General features: G+C 49.8%; 2 pseudogenes; one reads left to right on the top strand and one right to left on the bottom strand.

Annotated features, from left to right (window-relative positions):
- Positions 1-6,562: 6,562 nt before the first annotated feature.
- LOC125516534 lies at positions 6,563-7,016 on the top strand (annotated as a pseudogene).
- A 1,075-nt stretch (positions 7,017-8,091) lies between these two features.
- LOC125514509 lies at positions 8,092-13,973 on the bottom strand (annotated as a pseudogene).
- Between the last annotated feature and the right edge of the window lie 311 nt (positions 13,974-14,284).

Below are 14,284 nucleotides of genomic sequence, written 5' to 3'. Positions count from 1 at the left end.
TTCGACCGTGTGAGCCTCTGCCAACTAATCCAATGGATCTTGTTGTCTTTATCTTGGTGCCTCCACCAGTATCTGGCAATCATAGAACTGAGCTCTTCGCAGAACGATTTTGTGAGGTAGAAAACTGACATTGCAAAGGTTGGAATCGCTTGTGCAACTCCTTTAACGAGAATTTCCTTTCCTTGCCTAGACAAGGTCCTCTCATTCCAGCCCTGCATATGACTCCAAATCCGGTCCTTAAGATAAGCAAAAGCCTTGCGCTTGGATCGTCCAATGTACACCGGCAGCCCCAGATATTTCTCATTGTAGGCTTCACTTTGTATGCCCAGCGCCCCTTTTACATTTAACTTAGTTTGCTCGGAGCAGTTTTTGCTAAACATCACCGCAGACTTCTCATGGTTGACGCATTGCCCCGAGCACCTCTCATAAACCTGAAGGATGCGTTGGAGTTCCAAAGCTTCCTCCGTCCGCACACGCATGAGCAGCACCGAATCATCGGCGAAGAACAAGTGCGAGATAGCAGGCGCCCCTGGGCAAATTCATATGCCCCCAAAGTTGCCTCTCTGCTGGGCCTCATTCAGCAAAGCCGACAGCCCCTCAGCACAAATCGCAAAGAGATAGGGCGAACTTGGATCGCCCTACCGGAGCCCTCTCGATGGTGCAAACTGTTGGGATAACTCGCCATTAATCTTAATGCCGTACCGCACTGAAACTACACACTTCATTACCAGCTTCACCCAGTTACGCGCGAATCCAAGCTTATGCATCATAGCTTCCAAGAAAGCCCACTCAACCCGGTCATAGGCTTTGCTCATGTCCACCTTTATCGCTGCAAACTCTTCTTTCCCAGTCCGTTTGTTCATCAAGAAGTGAGAAATCTCATAGGCCATGAGGATATTGTCCGTTATCAGCCTTCCAGGTACAAACGCACTTTGGTTGTCTGAGATGATCTTCGGCAGAATAAGCTTGAGTCGGTTGGCCACCACTTTTGAGACAATTTTGTACAAAACATTACACAAGCTGATAGGACGGAGATCCTTAATCCTCGAGGGGTTTTTCACCTTGGGTATTAGCACAACATGGGTATCATTCCATCCCTCCGGCATACCACCCCCCTCGAGTACACGCCGCACCTCCTCGATTATGTTCTTGCCCATCAACAACCAGTATTTTTTGAAGACCAGTGCGGGCATACCATCCGGTCCCGGTGCTTTGAGGTCACCAATCTGATCAAGTGCCGATTTGATTTCCATATCCGAGTACGCAGCCGTGAGGGTATCATTCATGGCACTTGTAACTTTCACCGGCACCGCCCGGAGCAGCTCATCATATTGGCCAATGCCATTCGAGGTGAAGAGATACTGAAAATAAGACATGACATAGTTAGTTAAACCCCTTCCTTCCTCCACCACCACCCCATCCTCCCTTCTAAGTCTCCTAATTCTATTGGCCTTCCTCCGCGCCGAGGCATATCTGAAGAAAAACTTAGTGTTCCTATCTCCCTCCTTTAGCCACCACACATGAGCCCGCTGTCTCCACTTAATGTCCACTACTTCCTCCAAATGATCCACCAAGCAACGCAACCGCACCTCCTCCGCAACCTTTTCAGGTGTAATAGCCTTCTTCCTACAGTTCTCCAGCTCCCGCTTGGCATCCTTTAACTTTTTCTCCGAATCACCCACAACATCCTTACTCCATCTTGAAAGATCTCGAGCCACTCCATTCAACGCCGCAGCCACATCCACAGCTCCGCCTTCTCTTACTCTCCTCCACGCCTCCTCCACCACTAAATCGCACCCTTCCTCCTTTAGCCACTTGGCCTCAAACCGAAATCCGCTACCACCCCCTTCTCCTGTCCCCCATATCCACCGTATCAACCACCACTGGCCGGTGATCAGAGTGCTGGGGCAGCTCATTTCGAACACGGAACTCCGGGGATTTGGAGCACCACTCCATATTAGCAGTAGCGCGATCGAGCCGGCCACATATGTATCCATCAGCATTCGTACAATTATTCCACCATGTGATTACATCACCTTCATATCCCAGGTCGCTCAATTTGCACCCATCTAACGCCTCCTTGAACAAGTTCATGCAGCTCTCTGATCGATCCGCACCTCCCCTCTTCTCCTCATTTGATATAATCTCATTGAAGTCCCCCAGACATAACCATGGCCTATTCTCCTGATGTTGTTGGTTCAGCAGATGCAACGTCCTCCAGGTTTCCTTCTTCCTTCCCCATTGCGACTCTCCATACACCCCCGTTATTCTCCAAACAGATCCGTCTTCCTCCGTTATGTCAGCATCAATATGCCTCCTTCCCAAAGAACGCAAGGAGAGATTCACTCCTCTTCTCCAGAAAATAGCCACACCCCGACTCCTTCCCTCTGAGTCCTTCGCACACATGTTCACCAAACCAAGCTTCCACCTAAATTGCTCCAACTCCTTCTGTAACAGCTTTGTTTTGCACAGAAATAAAACATCGGGATCCTTCACCCTCTTAAGATCCAAGAGGCCACGAACTGCCGGGCCGTTCCCGAGTCCCCGACAGTTCCAGCTCACTATCCTCATTGCGTCCGGCGGGGCTGCTCCTGCAGCCCGGCCGATATTACAAGGTTTGAAGCATGCACCTCCTCCCGAACCACCCCCGTGCTATTCACACGACCCTTCTTCATGCTGGCCTCCTCTTCTCCCTCCTGCAAACCCCTCTTCTGTCAAAGCACAGGGCCTCCCACACCACCACCCTCCCCTTCCGCTCTTCCCTCCCGGTTCACCTTCTTGTATTTCTTTGGTTTGTACCCATCCTTCTTATTCTCTCTTCCAGCAATGGGGCCAATCTCATCTGCTAGCTTCCCTTTCTTCTTCTCATCTAGCGGCTTAGCACACTCCTCGACCCCCCCCCACTCTTCCCAATATCTACCTCCATAGCTGCCTTTTTCATCTCTTCAGTCGGTAACCCCTTGTCACCCCCTCTCCAACCTTCAAATCACTCGCTGCCCCCCCCCAGCGCTATCAATCCGTTCGACAAATGTCAATCTCTTCTGATTCACTGAAGTGCCACCTGCTTTTTGTGTCTTGCTAGGGCTCACAACCTCCTCTCCATCCTCCGATCTCCCTCCACTCGACCTGGACTCCGTTTTCCTCCAAGAGATGATGTCGCTGCGAGATTTACCACCTGTCTTGCCAAAGCCATATGTCCTAGTCCCTCCCGAGCCACTACCACTGCCGCTCGCCATCTTCCTTCCCAGCCACCCGTCCTCTCCACCTCTCCTCCTGCTCATATCTGCCTTCAACCACCTCCCATACTGAGCTTTTTCCCCTTTCTTCAGTTTAATCTGGCAGCTCTTATCAACATGACCAAGCATGCCACAGATATAGCACAAGTCAGGTAAATATTCAAACAAATCGGCAGAACAGACGCTCCTTCTCCTTGCTAGTGTCCTTCTCCTCCACAATCTCATCATCACTCTCTACCTCCTCATCCAGGAAGATGCCTCTCATAATAGGTTTGTTTATGGGCATACGGGCCTTAATCCTCAAGAACCGCCCCATCGCCGATCCATCCACCCCCGTGTCCATCTCCACAAATCTTCCAACCAGATTACCAATATCTTCTGCCGTATCTTCCTCCATCTTCCCCAATGGTAGTCCAAAACCCCTAATCCAGATCGGGATATCCTCAAACACATACTGATCAATCCGTTTACTGGGCACAAAATCCACCATTACCACCAGATCGTTGTCGAACATCCAAGGCCCATCCTCCAACGCCTTTCGCTTCCCGCTCTCCTGCTTGAACGTGAAGAGGAAGACATTCTCCCCAATCTCCTTGCACTCTACTCCCTTCAAGGGGCACCGGCAGCGTCCGAGTGCCATGCAGATCGCATCGGGATGCGCCGGCCTATCGGAAAGAACCTTCCCCACCACTTGGATCTCTCCGGTTGGCTCCTTCGCTCTCGACTTCCACCGAATCTTCACCCCTTCCTCTCATCCTCTGACAGCTTCATCCTCTCCATCAGCCCCGACATCTTCTCCATGCTGCCACCCAAACCTAGCGAGAACAAGCCCTAACCCTAGTCGGTGTTTTACGATCGCGAGCCCTAGGCAACTCGCGAAAGGCTTATGGTGGGGAACGGGAACGGATCGCGGGGAAGCACACCGCTCTGGCGCTCAGGCAGATGATCAGGCGGCGAGATCTGGCGAGGCGAGGGCAAAACCACGAGCGGGAATCAGGGGCGCGAGAATCGCCTCCGTGATCGCCGGACACAAACCGTCACCCTACGTGGGACGGACGGCCTCTATCCAAATGAGCATCAAGACCTAGTAGACACACAAGGGCCCTGTCTCTAATTGCACCGTAAAAAATGTTTCCACTAAAATGGCTTGACTGCCTAAAAAAACTTAGTGAGACACCGCTCATGCTGATTGAACTTTGAAACACAACACGCTCCACTCACACACAGTGGCGTAGTTGGAGGGTGGACTGTGACGCCCAGATATTTAAGCTACAGTGAACCCTGCTAATGTTGCCATATCACCTCAATTACTGTTGGTAAACTCATGTTAGATTGAAACCGGTTCAAATTCAAAAATTCAAAATCAGGCTAACGATAAAAGTTTTCAAATGTTAAAACTAAAATGTTCAGGAGGTGCCAAATAATGCATAGGTAATTATGGTGAAGAAACCATACTTTTATATAATGTTATAATACTCTAAAGTGATTTAAACGGTAACAAAGACAATTAAGTAAATGCCTCTTTTCAATTAATAAAACTCTAAACTAATTTATTTCGGGGTAAAACTTTTATGTGAGTGGGCGGTTTTGAAACATTATTTTAGGAGTTGTTATCATATTTTACTAGACTAAAAATAATGTGTATCTAAAATAAAATAGAAAATAAAAATAATAAAATAGTAAATAAAAACAAAATAAAAATAAAAGAAAGTAAAAGAACCCTCCCTGGGCCATTTGGCCCACGTGGCCACTAGCAGGCCGGCCCAACCACCCCCCACTCTCCATAATCCCTCCCCCACTACACCCGAACCCTAACCGCACCCCCACTCCCCCCCCACTCGCTCGCCTCTCCCCCCTCTCTCCTCTCGATCCCCTCTGGATTGGGGAGGGGCACGATCCCGTCGCCGCCCGTCGCCGGAACCTCCCCGCCGGCCTGCCTCCTCCTCATCGCCGGCCTGCTTCCCCTCCGGCGCCGTCGTCCCAGCCGCCCTCCTCGCGCCCCGTTGCCCCGACCCCTTCTCCGCGTGGTGAGGCCCGACCTCTCCCTCCTCCCTGTCTTCCTCAGTGCGCTACTGTGCGCACGCGCGCCCGCGCTCAGCTGCGCACGCCCACGCTCGGCGTCGCGCCCCTGCAGCTGCTGCTTCTGCAACCCCGCCGCGCCTGCGCTCGCGCTCGCCGCCTGCCCGCGCGCACTCGGCCCCGCCATGAGCACCGCACCTCCCTCCTTCTTCCCCTCTGCCCTTCGCCCTCGCGCGTCGCTAGGCTCGCCGCAGCCCCGCTTCGCTCCCCGCGCGTGCGCGCTCACCGCGTTCGCTGCGCGCCTCAGATGAGTCGCCCGCGCCCCTGTTTCGCATTGCCCGCACCGCCGCTGCCCCGTTCGCTGCTCGCTGCGGCTTGCTGCCGCTGCCACCGGGGCCCTTCCCCGCAGCCATCGCAACTGCCGATCTCACTTTGGAATTACCGAGTGAAACTAATCGGAGTTACCAATATGAGGTAACTGCTTAGGTCATCACATATTAGAGCCACCGAGTGGATTCATCCGATCTCACCAATTTTTTTAATATTTTGCACTAGTTGGCGCCTCCGAGATTTTCTTTCGGTGCCACCGAGTTGTGCATAAAGGTGAGTAACGACTAGATCTTCGGTGATGGCTATATATACCCACCCACAGCCACCTACTCTCAGAGAGAGCAACCGGGATGAAACTACACTTCCCATATCCATTTTCTGAGCGAGAACCACCTACACTTGTGTCGAGATCAAAACAATCCACTTCAACCATTTGATCCTTGATTTCTTAGAGCATCTCCACTAGGCCCCCAACAGCCCCCCAGGACCACTTTTTTTGCGCCGGTTGTAAAAATCGCCCCAGCCATGCACCCAAGACCTCCTTTTTCGCCGGATTTGAGGAAAGTTTCGGCCAGCGCTCCCATGAGAAACCCAACGCGCTGGGGGCGAGCTGGGGCACCGGCGCTACCTTTCACATGCAAACCCCTCTCTCTCCTCTCTTTCCACCTACCCCACCCCGTCACCCACCTTCCACCGCTGCATCCTACTCCTCCTCTGCCCCGGCCTCCCCCGCACGCCATGGCGGCCAACAACCACCTCCGCCGCCTCGCCTTCGCGTCCGCTCCCGCTCTCTCCCGCCTCTCCAAGCCCCCTGCATCTCCAAGCCTCCGCCCCGTGTTCTCCAGCTCCGCCTCCTCTGTGTTGGTCTCCCGTCGAGGTGGCGGCGGCGCAGGGCCTCCCGTCGTCCATGGACGGGCTCCGCCTCCTTTGCCCTGGCCTCCCGTCGAGGTGGCGGCGGCGAGGGCCTCCCGCCGTCCATGGACGGGCTCCGCCTCATCGTGGCCATGTGCAAGAAGGAGTCGCACGAGGGCGCTGTGCAGACCATGCCGTCCCGTGTGCAGCAGGGCGAGGCGGACTTCGAGGAGACTGGGGCACATCTACTGTAGCGGCGGGGGTGCCGGCAAGCCACCCGCGAAGTTCGAGCCTCACCCGTTCCTGTTGTCCGTGGTCGCTGTGGACGCGCCGGAGCTGGACCTTGGCTAGAGCATGGTGGACTTGAGCGCCCTCGTGAAGGAGTCCACGGAGAAGAGCCAGCGGGGGGAGCGCGTCCGGCAGTGGCAGATGGCATTCCTGCTCACCGGCAAGGCCAAGGGCGTGGAGCTCGTCGTCACGCTCGCTTTCCAGATCATGGAGGACGACGGCGTCGGGCTCTACAGCCAGCCGGCCACCAAGACTGCTGTCCTGGTGCGGTGTCCGGTGACAAGAATCTGAAGGAGCCCCTCCTTGTCCCTCGCCTTGGCCGCCAGCTTGAGCTCCCACAGCGCAGCGGAGAGCCTGGACCTCTTGCTCCTCTTCTTCTTCATGGCGTCGCTCCTGCACAAGGACGGTGGCCTGGACCTCCTCCTCTGCCATGGGGCCTCCTCGACATCGTCACCGGCCTGGTCGCTTCCTCGCTGCGCGCCACGCGTCCTCCTCGTCGAGGTGCAGAGATGCTTGGAGGTGGAGACGGCTGGAAAAATCTCCCCCAAGCCCAAAATTTGCGCCGGCGCAGCCCCAGCCGGACGAAAAAACGTCCCTAGGGGAGCACAACGACTGGAGATGCTCTTACCCCCTCAAGTTACTTTCCACTCCAATCCTTCTGCCACCACCATGCCAAATCTGTGAGAGAGTTATTGAGTGTTGAGGAGACTATCTTTTGAAGCACAAAAGTAAGGAGTTCATCATCAACAACAATATATGTTACCTTTTAGAGAGTGATGTCTCCTAGATTGGCTAGGTGTGAACCTCCAAATCATGTGGAGTTAAATTAGGGAGTTTGTAAGGGCAAGAAGATCGCCTACTTCGTGAAAATCTATCTTGAGTGAGGCTAGTCCTTCGTGGGCGTACACCATGATGAAATAGACAAGATAGCTTCTTCGTGGATCCTTCGTGGGTGGAGCCCTCCATGGACTCACACAGGCATTACCCTCAGTTGTTTGAAGTCTCCATCAACATGAATGTACGATAACACCACCTATCAAAACCGCACCAAAAATTACCATGGCTTCATTGCGTTTGACCTTTCTATCTCTACCATCTTTACATTCCTGTACTTGCATGTTGTTCCTCGTCTGCTCCCTAGACTCTAGATATGCATGTGTAGATTGTATTGGTTGTTATTTAACTTGTGCTAAAATCTACCTAAGTTCGAAGAAAATAAAAATTTGCACCATTGCCTTGCTAAGTGTCTATTCACCCCCTCAATTGTAGGAAGGTACTTTCGCCTAGAGGGGTGTGTATTTATTTTGGTTTAAAAAGATCGTTATTTTAGATAATGGGGTGTGCCCTCGAATTTTGCTTGGGAGCCTGAAATATGCACAAATGTTTCAATCGCGGTCACGCGCCTTGAAACGTCGCAGTCGACGCCCTTAGTGCAGAAAGTAAACATTGTCGTCACGGGAGAGATTGAGAGATAGATAGAGAGAGAGACCATCGCCGTCGTCGCCGGTCCCCATTCACCGGAGCAGTCGGGAAGCTGATCGCAGAGGACGCCGCCCCCACCCTAGCAGAATGGTGGCACCGGATTGCCTGGGTTACAAGGAGGGGGAATGAACCAGCCAGGTAGAAGAGCAGGGTCGAAGACAGCGTTGGGCTGACACTAAAACATGCAGTCAAGGAGGCGTTCGGTTGCCATCTACAGCATTTCCATCACAAGCCGGCATGGAAACTATCACGTCCCCAAAAACGATCAATCGTCACGGCAAAGCCGTTCCATTCAATTCCTGCTTAATCGGGCATGGTCCGGGTGGTGATCGTTAGGTTAGGCGCGGCGATGAGGAGGATAGGCGCGCGGTCAGTCGCTCGGCTCCGCGTGCTACAGCCTGTACCCGTGGTAAGCAGCAGTGGCAGTGGCGGACGCTCCCGGACAACGACCGGTAGTCGCGGTACAGAGGCGGGGCGTACTCCGGACTCGCCGGAGCAGCGCCGCGCGGGGCGAACGGCGGCCTGACCGGGCCAGCCTCTGGGTTGCCGTAGCTGCTGCTCCTGGGTGGTAGAACTTTTCCGTCGCCCAGTAGGACCTCCTGCGTGCAAAAATGGCGACAGGTCAAAAAACAGACATTCAACCGTGCGGTTCATGATTGCATTGCACCGATAAATCAACCGCGCAAGATGGTATAATGAATCCTGTGTTTTGCAACGGCCATTTCATTTGATTTGATCAATTAAGAGGCGTCGATGGCTGGTCTCCATGTAGACGCCCAGCGGAATCAACGCTGTGACAACCGGAGGAGTAGCAAGGGTTGTGTTGTGTAGTGTGCTTTACATTTTACATAGGTGATAGATCATGTCCTGGGTAGCTACCTCCAGCAAGCTGGAACCTAGACTAGTTACGAAATGGCCCGAATCACCAATAGTTAAATAAAGGAAAAATTACTACTCATAAAGAAGGAGCAACTCACACAAGTGGCTTCTCAAGTTTTATCCCGCTCTGGAGTCTTGGGAGTGAAAGCGACCATGCGCCATTTCCTTCTAATATCCTGTTGGTCTGATATCTACGACAAATTTATCTTCTAAAGGTTGGCTGGCATCTCCAACCTTGTGTAAACTACACTGAACTTGTTGCAAGAAAAACAATCCGGTATACTCTAGCACATTTAGTTCTTGGGTCAGACCTAGTGTAACTGGTAGGTGGCAACTATCTGTGTATGCGTAGTAGGCTGGGCGCAAAAAAATAAAATAAAATTCAGATGGCATCCTAATCTAATTCAGAAAATGGATAGTAAAGTAGGACCCCTCAGGACATTGATAATTAACCTGTATGAGTTGATGCGCGGTCTGAACTTGTGAAGAAGTGCCTTCGATCGAAACTAGAACCTCATCCAGATAATTTCCAGTTTCCTCGAGGACAACCACTGCTCCACTGACAGAACGTATATGAGCAATGGTCTGTCCCCTGACACCAATTATCTCTTCAGCTTGCAGCAAAGGGATCTGCATCGTTTGCATAATCTGAAAGCCAAAACATTCTGTAAGAAACTAAGAACAACAACCGCAGCAAGTCTGATGTAAGATGACTACACCAAGTCAGGTCTCGAGGGTCAAAACTCAAAAAGGAAAATGAACAGAAGAAATCTGCCTATACCAGGTGAAACCTGAGCACATTTTTACAAGCTAATAACTGGCATGATATACGTTTGCAGCTAAGGGACAATGGTTATAGCATTAGACCTTTGATATTAAGGAGACAGTTGGGCGTCTGATATCTGGTGAATATGGGTCACAAACAGATGGGTCATGTCCGTATGACAAATATCTGCTGCCATTCAGGTTAAGAGGACTTCGACTGTCGGATAACAAAAGGTCCTGGTTCACTGGAAGAGCATAACCATTGGTGACCTGATTTTCTTTACAACTATCCTGCACCTCGGTTACTGCTTGGTTCTGCTGATAAGCAACAGAAATATAAATTCCATGAGAACGTTACAAGCTGCTCTCATCCTTATAATAAAACATGCAGCAACAACTGTAACAAGGATTACCTTTCTTTCAAATAGATGAAGGACGCTATGATCAACTAGGAACTTCCGGAGAAGTCCAAGTACTGATTTTAGGGCATTGAGGACCTTGAGGGAAGCACCACGTATCTCCACAATTCTTTCAACCACCATCTGATTACTCAAAAAGTCATCTAGAAAAGTAGATCCAGTATCATGTGTTACATCCAGTGATCTAGATTGAATTCACAACAACCAAAACGAGATCGAAATTGAAAAGCCGGCAAAACGGTATAAGCTTCAATAAGGTGATAAGTATGTTGTAGGGCTTCTAAAAATGTAACCTGCCAGGCAGACTCTTTACAGTGTGCAAAAGAATCTCCATGGTATTAGTAGCAACAAATACCAGATCAAAATCAAGTTTCTTCTCTGCCGTAATGAATATTTCAGTGCTTTATGTATCAGGGAAGGGAAAATCCAAGCTAGTTCGATTATACCACTGATATATAGGGATGCAATGCAATCTGGAAGCTTATGTGACTTCTGGTCTCAGTATTTTATAAAAGTGGGGGAGTTTAAATTTTCAAGTGATAGGGTCACAACAAACCATCTGGTTAACTGATTGGTGCAAATCCCTTAAGCAACCACCATTTTCTACAAGGATCACAATAATTTGATTGAAAAATTGGTGCCAACCAACAAAACCAAAAGTATTCTCATGCTAAAAAGTTAGATAACACAAGAACAAGAATCCTATCAATTGCACTCCTCCTTCAGTGATGAAACAGAGTACGTTCTACTATTCTAGTGAACAGGGCCGGTGCTACTAATTTCTGGGAGAAGGCAGGTGCTACTTTTCAGCGAAGGTTGGTGCTGCAACACAAAGTTGGGAAAACAGTCCAATAGTTTTTCTGGATTTTTCTCAGCAAAAAGAACTTGACATCAAGTACCGGTGGAGTACTCTTGTACAAGAAATGATGGATCATAGAAGTTAGGGACACCATGTTTGCTTTAGAATGCCCAGGTATACTCCCTTGTTTCCACATTCAAGTTATACATCCAAGCCCGAAACCAATGTTAATAATTTATAGGTAACAAAAATGACTGAGCGATTCTACAAATCAAACTGGAAATGCATCACATAATACTTGAGTTGAAAATGTATATACCTTTTCAAGTTACACATCCAAGAGCGAAACCAATATCATTAATTCATAGGTAATAAAAATGACCAGTAATTCTATGGATCAAAGTGGAAATGCATCGCATAATAGTTAACATGAAAATGTATAACCGTGTACCTTGATCTATAATCCTCATGGTAGCACCAGTAGTTTCTTGCATTAACTTGATCATGGTTCCTTGCTTGCCAATTAAGTGCACCGCTTGTGCTTTAGGAACCAGTAATCTAGCACAACAAATTTCTGGTGCAGAAGCAGATAATGTGACATCAGGATTGATCCCTTCTATATCATTTACATGTTTGAAGATCCTAACTGCAGCATCCATAGCAGGTGCCAGTTCTGCTTGTGTTTCTTCTGTTGCGGATATCAAGACCTAAAGAGGAGGTATAAAATTTAACACAATGAATAAGAAAGTACAAACAAATGATCTAAGTTTAACCTTTTTTGTTCTTTTTTTATGTAATGTACTCACAATAAGTACCACCTCAACATGCCACGCTAGAATCCTCCCGTTTTAAAAAGCTTATGCTTACGAGACAGAGTAATTTTCACCTGGTCAAGCCATTTCAACTTCCCTAACACATGGCCAGAGTAATGCCTTTGTTCCTATGATTGCAAAAACTGCTAAACTAAAACAACAACCCAACAGATAACATGGCCAAGACTTACCAAAGTAGAGATATCTTGTAGAATAATTAAATTAAACAATAAGTCACTTACCTACTAAATGCTAACAAAAAAAGCTCATTGAACAATTGGAACTATAAAGCTAACATTGATGTCATTGTTTCGTCCATTTCATAACCAAATTAGGTTCCAGGACAAGGTTTTTAAAAAGGGTTCCAGAACTATTATATATGATGGACCAACCTGGTTTCTATCGTCTTACAGTTGTCTACTCATTTTCTCTAATGATGATTAGACCACATCCGTGTGAGTTCGAACTTGAAAGAGCATGGGGATTATATAATTATTTGACCTTGTGACAACACATCAGTGTCCTTATGCAAGAAACAGCACAATTACATCTAGGATAGCGTTGCAAGATGACAGTAACAATGTGCCGATGGCCACAGTGCACAATTCTCAAGAGAACATGGAAATGAGTAACCCAAACCAGGGCAATGCTGGCACACAATTTCTGATCTACATGTCGAGAGCTGCTTGTGGAAGACCCACACTAACGCTACAGTGCAATTTACAATGAGCATGCACAAATCCCAAAGTTATTTCTAGCTTAGCTAGCTTATATTGCTAATCCATGGTTGTGACCACATGAGACCATAGAAATTCATGCACCACGCGCCCAACCGCATACTAAGCATGGCACAAGCGACTCAATTTCCAATTCCTGATGTCCTAACCACCACCATTGAGACATAAATCCTAACATGAATCAACCAGAATTCCGGGGGAGGAGCCTTAAAATCTGGCTGGTGACGCCGACCGTGGTCTCGAGGACGCGGACATGGGTCTCCTCGCAGAGGCGCTTGATGATCTCAAGTCCCAAGAGAACTTGGAAATGAGCAACCCAAACCAGGGCAATGCTGGCACACAATTGCTGATGTACATGTCGAGTGTTGCTTGCGGCAGACCCATAGTTGTGCCACGGTCCAATTTAGAGCATCTCCAACAGCTCACAAAAAAACTCCCACAATAAGCACTTATTGGGGCTCCCCAATAACACTTTTCCGGTTATTGGGGATGGTAGCTCCAATAGAGAGGGTCGACTCCCCCTCCATTTAGGGGAAGATGGGCTGTTTCTTGTGATCTCCAAAAAATACTGGGGAAAGAGGAGCTATTGGAGCTGGTATTTTGGCCCAAATCCCCCAATACCAGAAAAATATTGGGGAAAGGGGAGCAGTTGGAAATGCTCTTACAGTGAGCATGCACAAATCCCAAAGCAATTTCTAATTTAGCTCCTTATATATTGCTGATGCATCAACCTGATTGTGACCGCATGAGACCGTAGACAGTCATGCTCAATTTCCCGTGCCCTAACCACCACCATCAAACCAGCATCAACCAAAATTACAGGGAAGGAGACTTACAATCCGGCTGGAGACGCCGTCCGTGGCGTCGAGGACGCGGACGCGGGCGCGGGTCTCATCGCAGAGACGCTTGACGATCTCGCCCCGGCGGCCGATGAGGCCGCCCACCTTGTCCCCGGCCACGACCAGCCGGAACACGCTCGCGCCGGGAAACCCGGGCCAAGGCGCCGCCTTTTTCCCCTCCTCCGCCACCTCGGACGCCGAATTCGTCGGCGCAGGCGGCGGCGGCGGCGGCTGCTCCGGCTGCGTGTCGGGGGAAGGGCTCCGCGGCTTGGGCGCCGGGTGCTCGTCCGGCTCCGAGTCGGAGGAAACCCACGGCTCCACCTCCTCGGGGTCCTCCTCCTCCTCCTCCTCGGCTACGTAGGCCATAGCGTCGCGGGCTAACTCCGCGAGCGGCGGTGCCGCGGCCGCCATGGACGAGGGTTTTGGGGAAGGACAGTGGTCAGTGGGACACGACTGTGGAGTGTGGACTGAACGAGTGGTTTCTAGCAAAATGCGCAGTGCAAATTTCACAAGCTGAGCTCACATCTCTACTTCTCTACTATTATTAAACAAGCAAACATATTCATCGCTAAATGCACACAGCCTAACGTACTTATAATAACACGGATCAATTACAACCTCATGATCATATCACTTTATCTGATCTAACCGTTAAGATTATATCAACCCTCAGTCAAATCTGCGTTTAGCAATTTAGTCGGGCGGACGACAACTCTGCCAGCGAGCAAAGAGAGGTTCAATTGGCAACCACGTAACCTCACCCTCAAGTATCGCTAACCTCCCACCTAACCGCACCTCGAAATAAATGCTAACCCAAAATCCCGGCG

This window comes from Triticum urartu, chromosome 6 (genome assembly GCF_003073215.2).
Source record: "Triticum urartu cultivar G1812 chromosome 6, Tu2.1, whole genome shotgun sequence".
Classification (NCBI taxonomy): domain Eukaryota; kingdom Viridiplantae; phylum Streptophyta; class Magnoliopsida; order Poales; family Poaceae; genus Triticum; species Triticum urartu.
Note: the sequence above shows the minus strand (reverse complement) of the source record. Positions and strands in the feature narration are given on the sequence as shown.